This window comes from Balaenoptera ricei, chromosome 11 (assembly GCF_028023285.1).
Source record: "Balaenoptera ricei isolate mBalRic1 chromosome 11, mBalRic1.hap2, whole genome shotgun sequence".
NCBI classification, from domain to species: Eukaryota; Metazoa; Chordata; class Mammalia; order Artiodactyla; family Balaenopteridae; genus Balaenoptera; species Balaenoptera ricei.
In genome coordinates, this window is record NC_082649.1 from 48,715,477 (window position 1) to 48,735,118 (window position 19,642).

Genomic DNA, 19,642 nt, shown 5'->3' on the forward strand with positions numbered 1-19,642 from the left:
CCTACCAAAGAATGGCAACCTCCAAATTTCTTTCTTAGAAGTTCTCTCGTCATCAAAAAGGCAACTGTGCCATGAAGGGACCATGTGCAACTAGATTGTTTCTCAGTGAGAATTGATCCCGCAACTCTCTAAATCCCAATGAGGAAAATAAAGTTTCCCTTCAAGCCTTATATTCAAAAGCGCCCACAGAGCATTGACCCTGCTGTTTCTTTCTCTATTTTGTACTTCCAAGGTGCTTTAGAAGGGAGATACTTGAGTTGTTCCAACTTACTACGTTCTAGAGTTTAAGAAAGAAGCCCTTCACCTCCCAGGACTCGGAATCTAGCTGTTCCCAACGCTGCACTGCTCACAACACCCCAAAGACACAGGCCATCCTTCTTGTACGTTTCTCATCCTAGTGCAGACCTGCCAGTACTAAGAGACCTGGAATGCTTCCCAGAGCTGAGGAACCAACCTGAATGAGGCTACATGTATTCTGCTGCATGCCAAGCTGTTGCATGATAGCAGAGGAACGTTTGCTTGAGGCTAGAGGTCAAACGGGTTCGCCAATTCACTGAACATTACCGAAGGATGAGCACCTACCAAGGAATGGTAACCTCCAAGTTTCTTTCCTAGAAACTCACTTGTCATCACAAAGGCAATTGTGCTATGAATGGAACATGTGCAACTACAGTGTTTCTCAGGGAGAATTGAGCATGCAACTCTCTAAATCCCAATGAGGAAAATAAAGTTTCCCTTCAAGCCTTATTTTCCAAAGGGCCAAAAGAGCATTGACCCTGCTGTTTCTTTCTCTATTTTGTACCTCTAAGGTGCTTTAGAAGGGAGATACTTGACTTGTTTCAACTTGCCAAAATCTAGAGGTTTAACCAAAGAAGCCCTTCACTGCCCATGACTCGGCATCTAGCTGTTCCCAACGCTGCATTGCTCACAAAGACCCAAACAGACAGGCCGTACTTCTTGTACGTTTCTCTTCCTACTGCAGACCCGCTAGTACTGAGAGGTCTGGAATCCTTCTTAGAGCCCAGGAACCATACTGAATAAGGCTACATGGATTCTGCTGCATGCAAACCTGTGGCATGATACAAGAGGAATGTTAGCTTGAAGCTAATGGTCAAAAGGGGTCGCCAATTCACTGTAGATTACCGAAGAATGCCACCTACCAAGGAATGGCAAGCTCCAAGTTTCTTTTTGGAAAATCACTTGTCCTCACAGAGACCATCGTGCAATTAAGAGAAGATGGGCAACAACAGTGTTTACCAGGTAACACGGAGGCCGCAACTCTCCGCTTTGCAATGAGGAAAATAAACTTTCCCAGGAAGCCTCAATATACATGGCGACGAAGCAGAATATTCCCCTGGCGTTTCTGACTCTCTTATTGCACATCCAGTGGACACAATGGACCATGACGTTGGTAACCATTGCCATGCTGGGAGTCGTGATTGTGGTGTAAGGATTTCAAGCTGATGGCTTAGTGGGGCCTAGGTGGCAATGTTTCTCTGGACTACCTCTCAGTTAAGGGAAACCCTGTAATTTCTGAAGCTGGTCGTGAAGTGTAGTTGCTGATTGAGGTAGACAGACTGCACGGATTAGTTCCCAGAAGCAACGGTAGGCTAATTGTGCTTTTCAGTGCAGCTCAGGTTTCCTCAAGAATGTAGACACGCTTTGCATGAAGGAAGGCATGGAACGTTGAGAACGGTGTTGCTTTCAAGCTATCGCAATCTAGGTGTGTAACCAACGAAGCCCTTCACTGCCCATCACTTGGCATCTAGTTGTTCCCAACGGTAGACTGTTCACAACTGCCCAAAGACACAGGCAGTCCTTTTAGTTCGTTTCAAAACCTAGTGCAGACCCGCGAGCCAAAAGAGACCGGATATGCTTCCTAGAGTTCAAGAACCACAGGCACTAAGGTTGCATGGAATCTGTTGAATGCCTACTACTGTCATGAGAAAAGCTGAACGTAAACTTGAGGCTAGATGTCCCATGTGGGTGGCCCATTCCCTGAAGATTCCCGAGGGATGAGCCACTACCAAGGAACGGCAACCTCCAAGTTTCTTTCCTAGAAACTCTCGTCATCACAATGGCAAATGTGCTATGAAGGGAAGATGTGCAAGTATAGTGTTTCTCAGGGAGAATTGAGCCTGCAACTCTCTAAATCCCAAGGAGGTAAATAAAGTATCCCTTCATGCCTTATGTTCAGAAGGGACCACCGAACATTGACCTGCTCTTTCTTTCTCTATTTTGTACCTCCATGGTGCGTTAGAAGGGAGATACTTGAGTTGTTTCAACTTACCACATTCTAGAGGTTTAACAAAAGAAGCCTTTCACTGCCCTTTTTTGGCATAGAGTTGTCCTCAACTGAACGTCGCTCCCAAGTCCCAGAAGAGACTGGCAGTCCCTCGTGTGCATCTTGGATCCTAGTGCACACCCGCGTGTCCTAAGACACCAGAAATGCTTCCTAGAGTAAAAGCACTGCTTTGACAAAAGCTGCATTGAACCTGCTGCCTGCTTACCATTGTGACGACAAAAGCAGAACGTTAGCTTGAGGCCAGTCGTCCCATGCGCTCAGCATATTCACTAACAATTGCTGAGTGAGCAGCACCTAGCAGGAATTGAAAGGCAACGTTTGTTTCACGGAAAATCACTTCTCCTGAAAAGGCAATCCTGCAGTGAAGAGAAGATGGGCAACTACACTGTTTATCATGTAACACAGAGGCCACAAGTGTCGACATTCCAATGTGGAAAATCAACTTCCCATCAAGCCTCAATCTCCAAGGGGAGGGCACAGCATCTTATGCTGCAGTTTCTGAGTACCTATTGGACATTCAGGTGACCAAGTAGACCTTTTAGTGAGTAAACTTTGCGATACAGGGAGTAGTGAGTGTGCTGAAAGGATTACAGAGTCATAGGTTAGTGAGGATTGGGTGTAAAATGTATCCCCGGAATACCTAGCTTTCAAGGGAAAATCTGTAATTTTTCAGGCTGCACTTAAAGTCCACTGGCTTGCCTGGGGTAGATTCCATCCCGTGTGGGTTCCCAGAAGGAAGGGTAGGATCATTATATTTTTCGTGTGCTCGGGGATAGGCAGAAAAGCAGACACGTTTGGCACGAAGGAATGAACAGAACGCTGAGAGCTAGGTGTTTTCAAGCTGTCGCAATCTAGGCGTTTATCCAACGAAACCCTTCACTGCCGATGATTCGGCAACTAGCTCTTCCCAACGGTGCATTGCTCACAACGCCGCGAAGACACAGGCTGTCCTTTTTGTACGTATCAGATCTAGTGAAGACCCCCGAGTCCTAGGAGACCTGGAATGCTTCCCACAGCTCAACAACCACACTGAATAAGTCCACATGGCTTCTGCTGCATAACAACCTGTGACATGATACAAGAGGAATGTCAGCTTGAGGTTAATGGTCTAATGGGATCGCCAATTCACTGACGATTACTGAAGGATGAGCACCTACTAAAGAATGGCAACCTCCAAGTTTCCTTCCTAGAAACTCACTTGTCAGGGCAAAGCCATTTGTGCTATGAAGAGAACATGTGCAATTACAGTGTTTCTCAGGGAGAATTGAGCCCGACACTCTCTAAATCCCAAGGAGGTAAATAAAGTTTCCCTTCAAGCCTTATTCTCCAAAGGGCTCACAGAGCATTGACCCTGCTGTTTCTTTCTCATTTTGGCACCTCCAATGTGCTTACAAGTGAGATATTTGAGTTGTTGCAACTTACCACATTCTAGAGGTTTAAAAAAAGAAGCCCTTCACTGCCCATGACTCGGCATCTAGCTCTTGCCAAAGGTGCATTGCTCACAATTCCTCGAAATCACAGGCAGTCCTGCTTGTACGTTTCTCACCCTAGTGGAGACCCGCCAGTTTTAAGAGACCTGGAATGCTTCCTAAAGCTCAAGAACCACACTGAATAAGGCTACATGGATTCTGCTGCATGTCAACCTGTGGCATGATACAAGAGGAATGTTAGCTTGAGGCTAGTCGTCAAATGGGGTCGCCATTTCACTGAAGATTACCGAAGGATGAGCACCTCCCAAACAATGGCAACCTCCAAGTTTCTTTCCTAGAAACTCACTTGTCATCACAAAGGCAATTGTGCTATGAAGAGAACATGTGCAACTACAGTGTTTCTCAGGGAGAATTGAGCCCGCAACTCTCTAAATCCCAATGAGGAAAATAAAGTTTCCCTTCAAGCCTTATTTTCCAAAGGGCCTGCAGAGCATTGACCCTGTGGTTTCTTTCTCTATTTTGAACCTCCAAGGTGCTTTAGAAGGGAGATACTTGAGTTGTCTCAACTTGCCACAATCTAGACGTTTAACCAAAAAAGCCCTTCACTGCCCATGACTCGGCACCTAGCTGTTCCCAACGCTGCATTGCTCACGAAGGCCCAAACACACAGGCCGTCCTTCTTGTACGTTTCTCATCCTAGTGCAGACCCGCCAGTCCTAAGAGACCTGGAATGCTTCCATGAGTTCAAGAACCACACTGAATAACGCTACATGGATTCTGCTGCATGCCAATCTGTGGGAGGCTGCAAGAGGAACGTTAGCTTGAGGCTAGAGCTCAAACGGGTTCGCCAATTCACTGAGGATTACCGAAGGATGATCATCTGCCAAGGAATAGCAACCTCCAAGTCTCTTTCCTAGAAACTCACTTGTCATCACAAAGGCAATGGTGCACTGAAAGGAACATGTGTAAGTACAGTGTTTCTCAGGTAGAATTGGGCCCAAAACTCTCTAAACCCCAATGAGGAAAATAAAGTTTCCCTTCAAGCCTTACCTTATTTTCAAAAGGGTCCACAGAGTCTTGACCCTCCCATTTCTTTCCTTCTTTTGTACTAGAAAGGTGCTTTAGAAGGGCGATACTTCAGTTGTTTCAACTTGCCACAATCTAGAGGTTTAACCAAAGAAGCCCTTCACTGCCCATGACTCGGCAGCTAGCTGTTCCCAACGCTGCATTGCTCACAAAGGCCCAAACACACAGGCCGTCATTCTCGTACGTTGCTCATCCTAGTGAATACCCGCCAGTACTAAGAGACCTGGAATCCTTCCTAGAGCTCAAGAACCACACTGAATAAGATTCGGCTGCATGCCAATCTGTGTCATGATACAAGAGGAACGTTAGCTGTGGCTAGTGTTCAATGGGGTCGCCCATTCACTAAAGATTACTGAAGGATGAGCACCTACCAAAGAATGGCAACCTCCAAATTTCTTTCTTAGAAGTTCTCTCGTCATCAAAAAGGCAACTGTGCCATGAAGGGACCATGTGCAACTAGATTGTTTCACAGTGAGAATTGATCCCGCAACTCTCTAAATCCCAATGAGGAAAATAAAGTTTCCCTTCAAGCCTTATATTCAAAAGCGCCCACAGAGCATTGACCCTGCTGTTTCTTTCTCTATTTTGTACTTCCAAGGTGCTTTAGAAGGGAGATACTTGAGTTGTTCCAACTTACTACGTTCTAGAGTTTAAGAAAGAAGCCCTTCACCTCCCAGGACTCGGAATCTAGCTGTTCCCAACGCTGCACTGCTCACAACACCCCAAAGACACAGGCCATCCTTCTTGTACGTTTCTCATCCTAGTGCAGACCTGCCAGTACTAAGAGACCTGGAATGCTTCCCAGAGCTGAGGAACCAACCTGAATGAGGCTACATGTATTCTGCTGCATGCCAAGCTGTTGCATGATAGCAGAGGAACGTTTGCTTGAGGCTAGAGGTCAAACGGGTTCGCCAATTCACTGAACATTACCGAAGGATGAGCACCTACCAAGGAATGGTAACCTCCAAGTTTCTTTCCTAGAAACTCACTTGTCATCACAAAGGCAATTGTGCTATGAATGGAACATGTGCAACTACAGTGTTTCTCAGGGAGAATTGAGCATGCAACTCTCTAAATCCCAATGAGGAAAATAAAGTTTCCCTTCAAGCCTTATTTTCCAAAGGGCCAAAAGAGCATTGACCCTGCTGTTTCTTTCTCTATTTTGTACCTCTAAGGTGCTTTAGAAGGGAGATACTTGACTTGTTTCAACTTGCCAAAATCTAGAGGTTTAACCAAAGAAGCCCTTCACTGCCCATGACTCGGCATCTAGCTGTTCCCAACGCTGCATTGCTCACAAAGACCCAAACAGACAGGCCGTACTTCTTGTACGTTTCTCTTCCTACTGCAGACCCGCTAGTACTGAGAGGTCTGGAATCCTTCTTAGAGCCCAGGAACCATACTGAATAAGGCTACATGGATTCTGCTGCATGCAAACCTGTGGCATGATACAAGAGGAATGTTAGCTTGAAGCTAATGGTCAAAAGGGGTCGCCAATTCACTGTAGATTACCGAAGAATGCCACCTACCAAGGAATGGCAAGCTCCAAGTTTCTTTCTTGGAAAATCACTTGTCCTCACAGAGACCATCGTGCAATTAAGAGAAGATGGGCAACAACAGTGTTTACCAGGTAACACGGAGGCCGCAACTCTCCGCTTTGCAATGAGGAAAATAAACTTTCCCAGGAAGCCTCAATATACATGGCGACGAAGCAGAATATTCCCCTGGCGTTTCTGACTCTCTTATTGCACATCCAGTGGACACAATGGACCATGACGTTGGTAACCATTGCCATGCTGGGAGTCGTGATTGTGGTGTAAGGATTTCAAGCTGATGGCTTAGTGGGGCCTAGGTGGCAATGTTTCTCTGGACTACCTCTCAGTTAAGGGAAACCCTGTAATTTCTGAAGCTGGTCGTGAAGTGTAGTTGCTGATTGAGGTAGACAGACTGCACGGATTAGTTCCCAGAAGCAACGGTAGGCTAATTGTGCTTTTCAGTGCAGCTCAGGTTTCCTCAAGAATGTAGACACGCTTTGCATGAAGGAAGGCATGGAACGTTGAGAACGGTGTTGCTTTCAAGCTATCGCAATCTAGGTGTGTAACCAACGAAGCCCTTCACTGCCCATCACTTGGCATCTAGTTGTTCCCAACGGTAGACTGTTCACAACTGCCCAAAGACACAGGCAGTCCTTTTAGTTCGTTTCAAAACCTAGTGCAGACCCGCGAGCCAAAAGAGACCGGATATGCTTCCTAGAGTTCAAGAACCACAGGCACTAAGGTTGCATGGAATCTGTTGAATGCCTACTACTGTCATGAGAAAAGCTGAACGTAAACTTGAGGCTAGATGTCCCATGTGGGTGGCCCATTCCCTGAAGATTCCCGAGGGATGAGCCACTACCAAGGAACGGCAACCTCCAAGTTTCTTTCCTAGAAACTCTCGTCATCACAATGGCAAATGTGCTATGAAGGGAAGATGTGCAAGTATAGTGTTTCTCAGGGAGAATTGAGCCTGCAACTCTCTAAATCCCAAGGAGGTAAATAAAGTATCCCTTCATGCCTTATGTTCAGAAGGGACCACCGAACATTGACCTGCTCTTTCTTTCTCTATTTTGTACCTCCATGGTGCGTTAGAAGGGAGATACTTGAGTTGTTTCAACTTACCACATTCTAGAGGTTTAACAAAAGAAGCCTTTCACTGCCCTTTTTTGGCATAGAGTTGTCCTCAACTGAACGTCGCTCCCAAGTCCCAGAAGAGACTGGCAGTCCCTCGTGTGCATCTTGGATCCTAGTGCACACCCGCGTGTCCTAAGACACCAGAAATGCTTCCTAGAGTAAAAGCACTGCTTTGACAAAAGCTGCATTGAACCTGCTGCCTGCTTACCATTGTGACGACAAAAGCAGAACGTTAGCTTGAGGCCAGTCGTCCCATGCGCTCAGCATATTCACTAACAATTGCTGAGTGAGCAGCACCTAGCAGGAATTGAAAGGCAACGTTTGTTTCACGGAAAATCACTTCTCCTGAAAAGGCAATCCTGCAGTGAAGAGAAGATGGGCAACTACACTGTTTATCATGTAACACAGAGGCCACAAGTGTCGACATTCCAATGTGGAAAATCAACTTCCCATCAAGCCTCAATCTCCAAGGGGAGGGCACAGCATCTTATGCTGCAGTTTCTGAGTACCTATTGGACATTCAGGTGACCAAGTAGACCTTTTAGTGAGTAAACTTTGCGATACAGGGAGTAGTGAGTGTGCTGAAAGGATTACAGAGTCATAGGTTAGTGAGGATTGGGTGTAAAATGTATCCCCGGAATACCTAGCTTTCAAGGGAAAATCTGTAATTTTTCAGGCTGCACTTAAAGTCCACTGGCTTGCCTGGGGTAGATTCCATCCCGTGTGGGTTCCCAGAAGGAAGGGTAGGATCATTATATTTTTCGTGTGCTCGGGGATAGGCAGAAAAGCAGACACGTTTGGCACGAAGGAATGAACAGAACGCTGAGAGCTAGGTGTTTTCAAGCTGTCGCAATCTAGGCGTTTATCCAACGAAACCCTTCACTGCCGATGATTCGGCAACTAGCTCTTCCCAACGGTGCATTGCTCACAACGCCGCGAAGACACAGGCTGTCCTTTTTGTACGTATCAGATCTAGTGAAGACCCCCGAGTCCTAGGAGACCTGGAATGCTTCCCACAGCTCAACAACCACACTGAATAAGTCCACATGGCTTCTGCTGCATAACAACCTGTGACATGATACAAGAGGAATGTCAGCTTGAGGTTAATGGTCTAATGGGATCGCCAATTCACTGACGATTACTGAAGGATGAGCACCTACTAAAGAATGGCAACCTCCAAGTTTCCTTCCTAGAAACTCACTTGTCAGGGCAAAGCCATTTGTGCTATGAAGAGAACATGTGCAATTACAGTGTTTCTCAGGGAGAATTGAGCCCGACACTCTCTAAATCCCAAGGAGGTAAATAAAGTTTCCCTTCAAGCCTTATTCTCCAAAGGGCTCACAGAGCATTGACCCTGCTGTTTCTTTCTCATTTTGGCACCTCCAATGTGCTTACAAGTGAGATATTTGAGTTGTTGCAACTTACCACATTCTAGAGGTTTAAAAAAAGAAGCCCTTCACTGCCCATGACTCGGCATCTAGCTCTTGCCAAAGGTGCATTGCTCACAATTCCTCGAAATCACAGGCAGTCCTGCTTGTACGTTTCTCACCCTAGTGGAGACCCGCCAGTTTTAAGAGACCTGGAATGCTTCCTAAAGCTCAAGAACCACACTGAATAAGGCTACATGGATTCTGCTGCATGTCAACCTGTGGCATGATACAAGAGGAATGTTAGCTTGAGGCTAGTCGTCAAATGGGGTCGCCATTTCACTGAAGATTACCGAAGGATGAGCACCTCCCAAACAATGGCAACCTCCAAGTTTCTTTCCTAGAAACTCACTTGTCATCACAAAGGCAATTGTGCTATGAAGAGAACATGTGCAACTACAGTGTTTCTCAGGGAGAATTGAGCCCGCAACTCTCTAAATCCCAATGAGGAAAATAAAGTTTCCCTTCAAGCCTTATTTTCCAAAGGGCCTGCAGAGCATTGACCCTGTGGTTTCTTTCTCTATTTTGAACCTCCAAGGTGCTTTAGAAGGGAGATACTTGAGTTGTCTCAACTTGCCACAATCTAGACGTTTAACCAAAAAAGCCCTTCACTGCCCATGACTCGGCACCTAGCTGTTCCCAACGCTGCATTGCTCACGAAGGCCCAAACACACAGGCCGTCCTTCTTGTACGTTTCTCATCCTAGTGCAGACCCGCCAGTCCTAAGAGACCTGGAATGCTTCCATGAGTTCAAGAACCACACTGAATAACGCTACATGGATTCTGCTGCATGCCAATCTGTGGGAGGCTGCAAGAGGAACGTTAGCTTGAGGCTAGAGCTCAAACGGGTTCGCCAATTCACTGAGGATTACCGAAGGATGATCATCTGCCAAGGAATAGCAACCTCCAAGTCTCTTTCCTAGAAACTCACTTGTCATCACAAAGGCAATGGTGCACTGAAAGGAACATGTGTAAGTACAGTGTTTCTCAGGTAGAATTGGGCCCAAAACTCTCTAAACCCCAATGAGGAAAATAAAGTTTCCCTTCAAGCCTTACCTTATTTTCAAAAGGGTCCACAGAGTCTTGACCCTCCCATTTCTTTCCTTCTTTTGTACTAGAAAGGTGCTTTAGAAGGGCGATACTTCAGTTGTTTCAACTTGCCACAATCTAGAGGTTTAACCAAAGAAGCCCTTCACTGCCCATGACTCGGCAGCTAGCTGTTCCCAACGCTGCATTGCTCACAAAGGCCCAAACACACAGGCCGTCATTCTCGTACGTTGCTCATCCTAGTGAATACCCGCCAGTACTAAGAGACCTGGAATCCTTCCTAGAGCTCAAGAACCACACTGAATAAGATTCGGCTGCATGCCAATCTGTGTCATGATACAAGAGGAACGTTAGCTGTGGCTAGTGTTCAATGGGGTCGCCCATTCACTAAAGATTACTGAAGGATGAGCACCTACCAAAGAATGGCAACCTCCAAATTTCTTTCTTAGAAGTTCTCTCGTCATCAAAAAGGCAACTGTGCCATGAAGGGACCATGTGCAACTAGATTGTTTCACAGTGAGAATTGATCCCGCAACTCTCTAAATCCCAATGAGGAAAATAAAGTTTCCCTTCAAGCCTTATATTCAAAAGCGCCCACAGAGCATTGACCCTGCTGTTTCTTTCTCTATTTTGTACTTCCAAGGTGCTTTAGAAGGGAGATACTTGAGTTGTTCCAACTTACTACGTTCTAGAGTTTAAGAAAGAAGCCCTTCACCTCCCAGGACTCGGAATCTAGCTGTTCCCAACGCTGCACTGCTCACAACACCCCAAAGACACAGGCCATCCTTCTTGTACGTTTCTCATCCTAGTGCAGACCTGCCAGTACTAAGAGACCTGGAATGCTTCCCAGAGCTGAGGAACCAACCTGAATGAGGCTACATGTATTCTGCTGCATGCCAAGCTGTTGCATGATAGCAGAGGAACGTTTGCTTGAGGCTAGAGGTCAAACGGGTTCGCCAATTCACTGAACATTACCGAAGGATGAGCACCTACCAAGGAATGGTAACCTCCAAGTTTCTTTCCTAGAAACTCACTTGTCATCACAAAGGCAATTGTGCTATGAATGGAACATGTGCAACTACAGTGTTTCTCAGGGAGAATTGAGCATGCAACTCTCTAAATCCCAATGAGGAAAATAAAGTTTCCCTTCAAGCCTTATTTTCCAAAGGGCCAAAAGAGCATTGACCCTGCTGTTTCTTTCTCTATTTTGTACCTCTAAGGTGCTTTAGAAGGGAGATACTTGACTTGTTTCAACTTGCCAAAATCTAGAGGTTTAACCAAAGAAGCCCTTCACTGCCCATGACTCGGCATCTAGCTGTTCCCAACGCTGCATTGCTCACAAAGACCCAAACAGACAGGCCGTACTTCTTGTACGTTTCTCTTCCTACTGCAGACCCGCTAGTACTGAGAGGTCTGGAATCCTTCTTAGAGCCCAGGAACCATACTGAATAAGGCTACATGGATTCTGCTGCATGCAAACCTGTGGCATGATACAAGAGGAATGTTAGCTTGAAGCTAATGGTCAAAAGGGGTCGCCAATTCACTGTAGATTACCGAAGAATGCCACCTACCAAGGAATGGCAAGCTCCAAGTTTCTTTCTTGGAAAATCACTTGTCCTCACAGAGACCATCGTGCAATTAAGAGAAGATGGGCAACAACAGTGTTTACCAGGTAACACGGAGGCCGCAACTCTCCGCTTTGCAATGAGGAAAATAAACTTTCCCAGGAAGCCTCAATATACATGGCGACGAAGCAGAATATTCCCCTGGCGTTTCTGACTCTCTTATTGCACATCCAGTGGACACAATGGACCATGACGTTGGTAACCATTGCCATGCTGGGAGTCGTGATTGTGGTGTAAGGATTTCAAGCTGATGGCTTAGTGGGGCCTAGGTGGCAATGTTTCTCTGGACTACCTCTCAGTTAAGGGAAACCCTGTAATTTCTGAAGCTGGTCGTGAAGTGTAGTTGCTGATTGAGGTAGACAGACTGCACGGATTAGTTCCCAGAAGCAACGGTAGGCTAATTGTGCTTTTCAGTGCAGCTCAGGTTTCCTCAAGAATGTAGACACGCTTTGCATGAAGGAAGGCATGGAACGTTGAGAACGGTGTTGCTTTCAAGCTATCGCAATCTAGGTGTGTAACCAACGAAGCCCTTCACTGCCCATCACTTGGCATCTAGTTGTTCCCAACGGTAGACTGTTCACAACTGCCCAAAGACACAGGCAGTCCTTTTAGTTCGTTTCAAAACCTAGTGCAGACCCGCGAGCCAAAAGAGACCGGATATGCTTCCTAGAGTTCAAGAACCACAGGCACTAAGGTTGCATGGAATCTGTTGAATGCCTACTACTGTCATGAGAAAAGCTGAACGTAAACTTGAGGCTAGATGTCCCATGTGGGTGGCCCATTCCCTGAAGATTCCCGAGGGATGAGCCACTACCAAGGAACGGCAACCTCCAAGTTTCTTTCCTAGAAACTCTCGTCATCACAATGGCAAATGTGCTATGAAGGGAAGATGTGCAAGTATAGTGTTTCTCAGGGAGAATTGAGCCTGCAACTCTCTAAATCCCAAGGAGGTAAATAAAGTATCCCTTCATGCCTTATGTTCAGAAGGGACCACCGAACATTGACCTGCTCTTTCTTTCTCTATTTTGTACCTCCATGGTGCGTTAGAAGGGAGATACTTGAGTTGTTTCAACTTACCACATTCTAGAGGTTTAACAAAAGAAGCCTTTCACTGCCCTTTTTTGGCATAGAGTTGTCCTCAACTGAACGTCGCTCCCAAGTCCCAGAAGAGACTGGCAGTCCCTCGTGTGCATCTTGGATCCTAGTGCACACCCGCGTGTCCTAAGACACCAGAAATGCTTCCTAGAGTAAAAGCACTGCTTTGACAAAAGCTGCATTGAACCTGCTGCCTGCTTACCATTGTGACGACAAAAGCAGAACGTTAGCTTGAGGCCAGTCGTCCCATGCGCTCAGCATATTCACTAACAATTGCTGAGTGAGCAGCACCTAGCAGGAATTGAAAGGCAACGTTTGTTTCACGGAAAATCACTTCTCCTGAAAAGGCAATCCTGCAGTGAAGAGAAGATGGGCAACTACACTGTTTATCATGTAACACAGAGGCCACAAGTGTCGACATTCCAATGTGGAAAATCAACTTCCCATCAAGCCTCAATCTCCAAGGGGAGGGCACAGCATCTTATGCTGCAGTTTCTGAGTACCTATTGGACATTCAGGTGACCAAGTAGACCTTTTAGTGAGTAAACTTTGCGATACAGGGAGTAGTGAGTGTGCTGAAAGGATTACAGAGTCATAGGTTAGTGAGGATTGGGTGTAAAATGTATCCCCGGAATACCTAGCTTTCAAGGGAAAATCTGTAATTTTTCAGGCTGCACTTAAAGTCCACTGGCTTGCCTGGGGTAGATTCCATCCCGTGTGGGTTCCCAGAAGGAAGGGTAGGATCATTATATTTTTCGTGTGCTCGGGGATAGGCAGAAAAGCAGACACGTTTGGCACGAAGGAATGAACAGAACGCTGAGAGCTAGGTGTTTTCAAGCTGTCGCAATCTAGGCGTTTATCCAACAAAACCCTTCACTGCCGATGATTCGGCAACTAGCTCTTCCCAACGGTGCATTGCTCACAACGCCGCGAAGACACAGGCTGTCCTTTTTGTACGTATCAGATCTAGTGAAGACCCCCGAGTCCTAGGAGACCTGGAATGCTTCCCACAGCTCAACAACCACACTGAATAAGTCCACATGGCTTCTGCTGCATAACAACCTGTGACATGATACAAGAGGAATGTCAGCTTGAGGTTAATGGTCTAATGGGATCGCCAATTCACTGACGATTACTGAAGGATGAGCACCTACTAAAGAATGGCAACCTCCAAGTTTCCTTCCTAGAAACTCACTTGTCAGGGCAAAGCCATTTGTGCTATGAAGAGAACATGTGCAATTACAGTGTTTCTCAGGGAGAATTGAGCCCGACACTCTCTAAATCCCAAGGAGGTAAATAAAGTTTCCCTTCAAGCCTTATTCTCCAAAGGGCTCACAGAGCATTGACCCTGCTGTTTCTTTCTCATTTTGGCACCTCCAATGTGCTTACAAGTGAGATATTTGAGTTGTTGCAACTTACCACATTCTAGAGGTTTAAAAAAAGAAGCCCTTCACTGCCCATGACTCGGCATCTAGCTCTTGCCAAAGGTGCATTGCTCACAATTCCTCGAAATCACAGGCAGTCCTGCTTGTACGTTTCTCACCCTAGTGGAGACCCGCCAGTTTTAAGAGACCTGGAATGCTTCCTAAAGCTCAAGAACCACACTGAATAAGGCTACATGGATTCTGCTGCATGTCAACCTGTGGCATGATACAAGAGGAATGTTAGCTTGAGGCTAGTCGTCAAATGGGGTCGCCATTTCACTGAAGATTACCGAAGGATGAGCACCTCCCAAACAATGGCAACCTCCAAGTTTCTTTCCTAGAAACTCACTTGTCATCACAAAGGCAATTGTGCTATGAAGAGAACATGTGCAACTACAGTGTTTCTCAGGGAGAATTGAGCCCGCAACTCTCTAAATCCCAATGAGGAAAATAAAGTTTCCCTTCAAGCCTTATTTTCCAAAGGGCCTGCAGAGCATTGACCCTGTGGTTTCTTTCTCTATTTTGAACCTCCAAGGTGCTTTAGAAGGGAGATACTTGAGTTGTCTCAACTTGCCACAATCTAGACGTTTAACCAAAAAAGCCCTTCACTGCCCATGACTCGGCACCTAGCTGTTCCCAACGCTGCATTGCTCACGAAGGCCCAAACACACAGGCCGTCCTTCTTGTACGTTTCTCATCCTAGTGCAGACCCGCCAGTCCTAAGAGACCTGGAATGCTTCCATGAGTTCAAGAACCACACTGAATAACGCTACATGGATTCTGCTGCATGCCAATCTGTGGGAGGCTGCAAGAGGAACGTTAGCTTGAGGCTAGAGCTCAAACGGGTTCGCCAATTCACTGAGGATTACCGAAGGATGATCATCTGCCAAGGAATAGCAACCTCCAAGTCTCTTTCCTAGAAACTCACTTGTCATCACAAAGGCAATGGTGCACTGAAAGGAACATGTGTAAGTACAGTGTTTCTCAGGTAGAATTGGGCCCAAAACTCTCTAAACCCCAATGAGGAAAATAAAGTTTCCCTTCAAGCCTTACCTTATTTTCAAAAGGGTCCACAGAGTCTTGACCCTCCCATTTCTTTCCTTCTTTTGTACTAGAAAGGTGCTTTAGAAGGGCGATACTTCAGTTGTTTCAACTTGCCACAATCTAGAGGTTTAACCAAAGAAGCCCTTCACTGCCCATGACTCGGCAGCTAGCTGTTCCCAACGCTGCATTGCTCACAAAGGCCCAAACACACAGGCCGTCATTCTCGTACGTTGCTCATCCTAGTGAATACCCGCCAGTACTAAGAGACCTGGAATCCTTCCTAGAGCTCAAGAACCACACTGAATAAGATTCGGCTGCATGCCAATCTGTGTCATGATACAAGAGGAACGTTAGCTGTGGCTAGTGTTCAATGGGGTCGCCCATTCACTAAAGATTACTGAAGGATGAGCACCTACCAAAGAATGGCAACCTCCAAATTTCTTTCTTAGAAGTTCTCTCGTCATCAAAAAGGCAACTGTGCCATGAAGGGACCATGTGCAACTAGATTGTTTCTCAGTGAGAATTGATCCCGCAACTCTCTAAATCCCAATGAGGAAAATAAAGTTTCCCTTCAAGCCTTATATTCAAAAGCGCCCACAGAGCATTGACCCTGCTGTTTCTTTCTCTATTTTGTACTTCCAAGGTGCTTTAGAAGGGAGATACTTGAGTTGTTCCAACTTACTACGTTCTAGAGTTTAAGAAAGAAGCCCTTCACCTCCCAGGACTCGGAATCTAGCTGTTCCCAACGCTGCACTGCTCACAACACCCCAAAGACACAGGCCATCCTTCTTGTACGTTTCTCATCCTAGTGCAGACCTGCCAGTACTAAGAGACCTGGAATGCTTCCCAGAGCTGAGGAACCAACCTGAATGAGGCTACATGTATTCTGCTGCATGCCAAGCTGTTGCATGATAGCAGAGGAACGTTTGCTTGAGGCTAGAGGTCAAACGGGTTCGCCAATTCACTGAACATTACCGAAGGATGAGCACCTACCAAGGAATGGTAACCTCCAAGTTTCTTTCCTAGAAACTCACTTGTCATCACAAAGGCAATTGTGCTATGAATGGAACATGTGCAACTACAGTGTTTCTCAGGGAGAATTGAGCATGCAACTCTCTAAATCCCAATGAGGAAAATAAAGTTTCCCTTCAAGCCTTATTTTCCAAAGGGCCAAAAGAGCATTGACCCTGCTGTTTCTTTCTCTATTTTGTACCTCTAAGGTGCTTTAGAAGGGAGATACTTGACTTGTTTCAACTTGCCAAAATCTAGAGGTTTAACCAAAGAAGCCCTTCACTGCCCATGACTCGGCATCTAGCTGTTCCCAACGCTGCATTGCTCACAAAGACCCAAACAGACAGGCCGTACTTCTTGTACGTTTCTCTTCCTACTGCAGACCCGCTAGTACTGAGAGGTCTGGAATCCTTCTTAGAGCCCAGGAACCATACTGAATAAGGCTACATGGATTCTGCTGCATGCAAACCTGTGGCATGATACAAGAGGAATGTTAGCTTGAAGCTAATGGTCAAAAGGGGTCGCCAATTCACTGTAGATTACCGAAGAATGCCACCTACCAAGGAATGGCAAGCTCCAAGTTTCTTTCTTGGAAAATCACTTGTCCTCACAGAGACCATCGTGCAATTAAGAGAAGATGGGCAACAACAGTGTTTACCAGGTAACACGGAGGCCGCAACTCTCCGCTTTGCAATGAGGAAAATAAACTTTCCCAGGAAGCCTCAATATACATGGCGACGAAGCAGAATATTCCCCTGGCGTTTCTGACTCTCTTATTGCACATCCAGTGGACACAATGGACCATGACGTTGGTAACCATTGCCATGCTGGGAGTCGTGATTGTGGTGTAAGGATTTCAAGCTGATGGCTTAGTGGGGCCTAGGTGGCAATGTTTCTCTGGACTACCTCTCAGTTAAGGGAAACCCTGTAATTTCTGAAGCTGGTCGTGAAGTGTAGTTGCTGATTGAGGTAGACAGACTGCACGGATTAGTTCCCAGAAGCAACGGTAGGCTAATTGTGCTTTTCAGTGCAGCTCAGGTTTCCTCAAGAATGTAGACACGCTTTGCATGAAGGAAGGCATGGAACGTTGAGAACGGTGTTGCTTTCAAGCTATCGCAATCTAGGTGTGTAACCAACGAAGCCCTTCACTGCCCATCACTTGGCATCTAGTTGTTCCCAACGGTAGACTGTTCACAACTGCCCAAAGACACAGGCAGTCCTTTTAGTTCGTTTCAAAACCTAGTGCAGACCCGCGAGCCAAAAGAGACCGGATATGCTTCCTAGAGTTCAAGAACCACAGGCACTAAGGTTGCATGGAATCTGTTGAATGCCTACTACTGTCATGAGAAAAGCTGAACGTAAACTTGAGGCTAGATGTCCCATGTGGGTGGCCCATTCCCTGAAGATTCCCGAGGGATGAGCCACTACCAAGGAACGGCAACCTCCAAGTTTCTTTCCTAGAAACTCTCGTCATCACAATGGCAAATGTGCTATGAAGGGAAGATGTGCAAGTATAGTGTTTCTCAGGGAGAATTGAGCCTGCAACTCTCTAAATCCCAAGGAGGTAAATAAAGTATCCCTTCATGCCTTATGTTCAGAAGGGACCACCGAACATTGACCTGCTCTTTCTTTCTCTATTTTGTACCTCCATGGTGCGTTAGAACGGAGATACTTGAGTTGTTTCAACTTACCACATTCTAGAGGTTTAACAAAAGAAGCCTTTCACTGCCCTTTTTTGGCATAGAGTTGTCCTCAACTGAACGTCGCTCCCAAGTCCCAGAAGAGACTGGCAGTCCCTCGTGTGCATCTTGGATCCTAGTGCACACCCGCGTGTCCTAAGACACCAGAAATGCTTCCTAGAGTAAAAGCACTGCTTTGACAAAAGCTGCATTGAACCTGCTGCCTGCTTACCATTGTGACGACAAAAGCAGAACGTTAGCTTGAGGCCAGTCGTCCCATGCGCTCAGCATATTCACTAACAATTGCTGAGTGAGCAGCACCTAGCAGGAATTGAAAGGCAACGTTTGTTTCACGGAAAATCACTTCTCCTGAAAAGGCAATCCTGCAGTGAAGAGAAGATGGGCAACTACACTGTTTATCATGTAACACAGAGGCCACAAGTGTCGACATTCCAATGTGGAAAATCAACTTCCCATCAAGCCTCAATCTCCAAGGGGAGGGCACAGCATCTTATGCTGCAGTTTCTGAGTACCTATTGGACATTCAGGTGACCAAGTAGACCTTTTAGTGAGTAAACTTTGCGATACAGGGAGTAGTGAGTGTGCTGAAAGGATTACAGAGTCATAGGTTAGTGAGGATTGGGTGTAAAATGTATCCCCGGAATACCTAGCTTTCAAGGGAAAATCTGTAATTTTTCAGGCTGCACTTAAAGTCCACTGGCTTGCCTGGGGTAGATTCCATCCCGTGTGGGTTCCCAGAAGGAAGGGTAGGATCATTATATTTTTCGTGTGCTCGGGGATAGGCAGAAAAGCAGACACGTTTGGCACGAAGGAATGAACAGAACGCTGAGAGCTAGGTGTTTTCAAGCTGTCGCAATCTAGGCGTTTATCCAACGAAACCCTTCACTGCCGATGATTCGGCAACTAGCTCTTCCCAACGGTGCATTGCTCACAACGCCGCGAAGACACAGGCTGTCCTTTTTGTACGTATCAGATCTAGTGAAGACCCCCGAGTCCTAGGAGACCTGGAATGCTTCCCACAGCTCAACAACCACACTGAATAAGTCCACATGGCTTCTGCTGCATAACAACCTGTGACATGATACAAGAGGAATGTCAGCTTGAGGTTAATGGTCTAATGGGATCGCCAATTCACTGACGATTACTGAAGGATGAGCACCTACTAAAGAATGGCAACCTCCAAGTTTCCTTCCTAGAAACTCACTTGTCAGGGCAAAGCCATTTGTGCTATGAAGAGAACATGTGCAATTACAGTGTTTCTCAGGGAGAATTGAGCCCGACACTCTCTAAATCCCAAGGAGGTAAATAAAGTTTCCCTTCAAGCCTTATTCTCCAAAGGGCTCACAGAGCATTGACCCTGCTGTTTCTTTCTCATTTTGGCACCTCCAATGTGCTTACAAGTGAGATATTTGAGTTGTTGCAACTTACCACATTCTAGAGGTTTAAAAAAAGAAGCCCTTCACTGCCCATGACTCGGCATCTAGCTCTTGCCAAAGGTGCATTGCTCACAATTCCTCGAAATCACAGGCAGTCCTGCTTGTACGTTTCTCACCCTAGTGGAGACCCGCCAGTTTTAAGAGACCTGGAATGCTTCCTAAAGCTCAAGAACCACACTGAATAAGGCTACATGGATTCTGCTGCATGTCAACCTGTGGCATGATACAAGAGGAATGTTAGCTTGAGGCTAGTCGTCAAATGGGGTCGCCATTTCACTGAAGATTACCGAAGGATGAGCACCTCCCAAACAATGGCAACCTCCAAGTTTCTTTCCTAGAAACT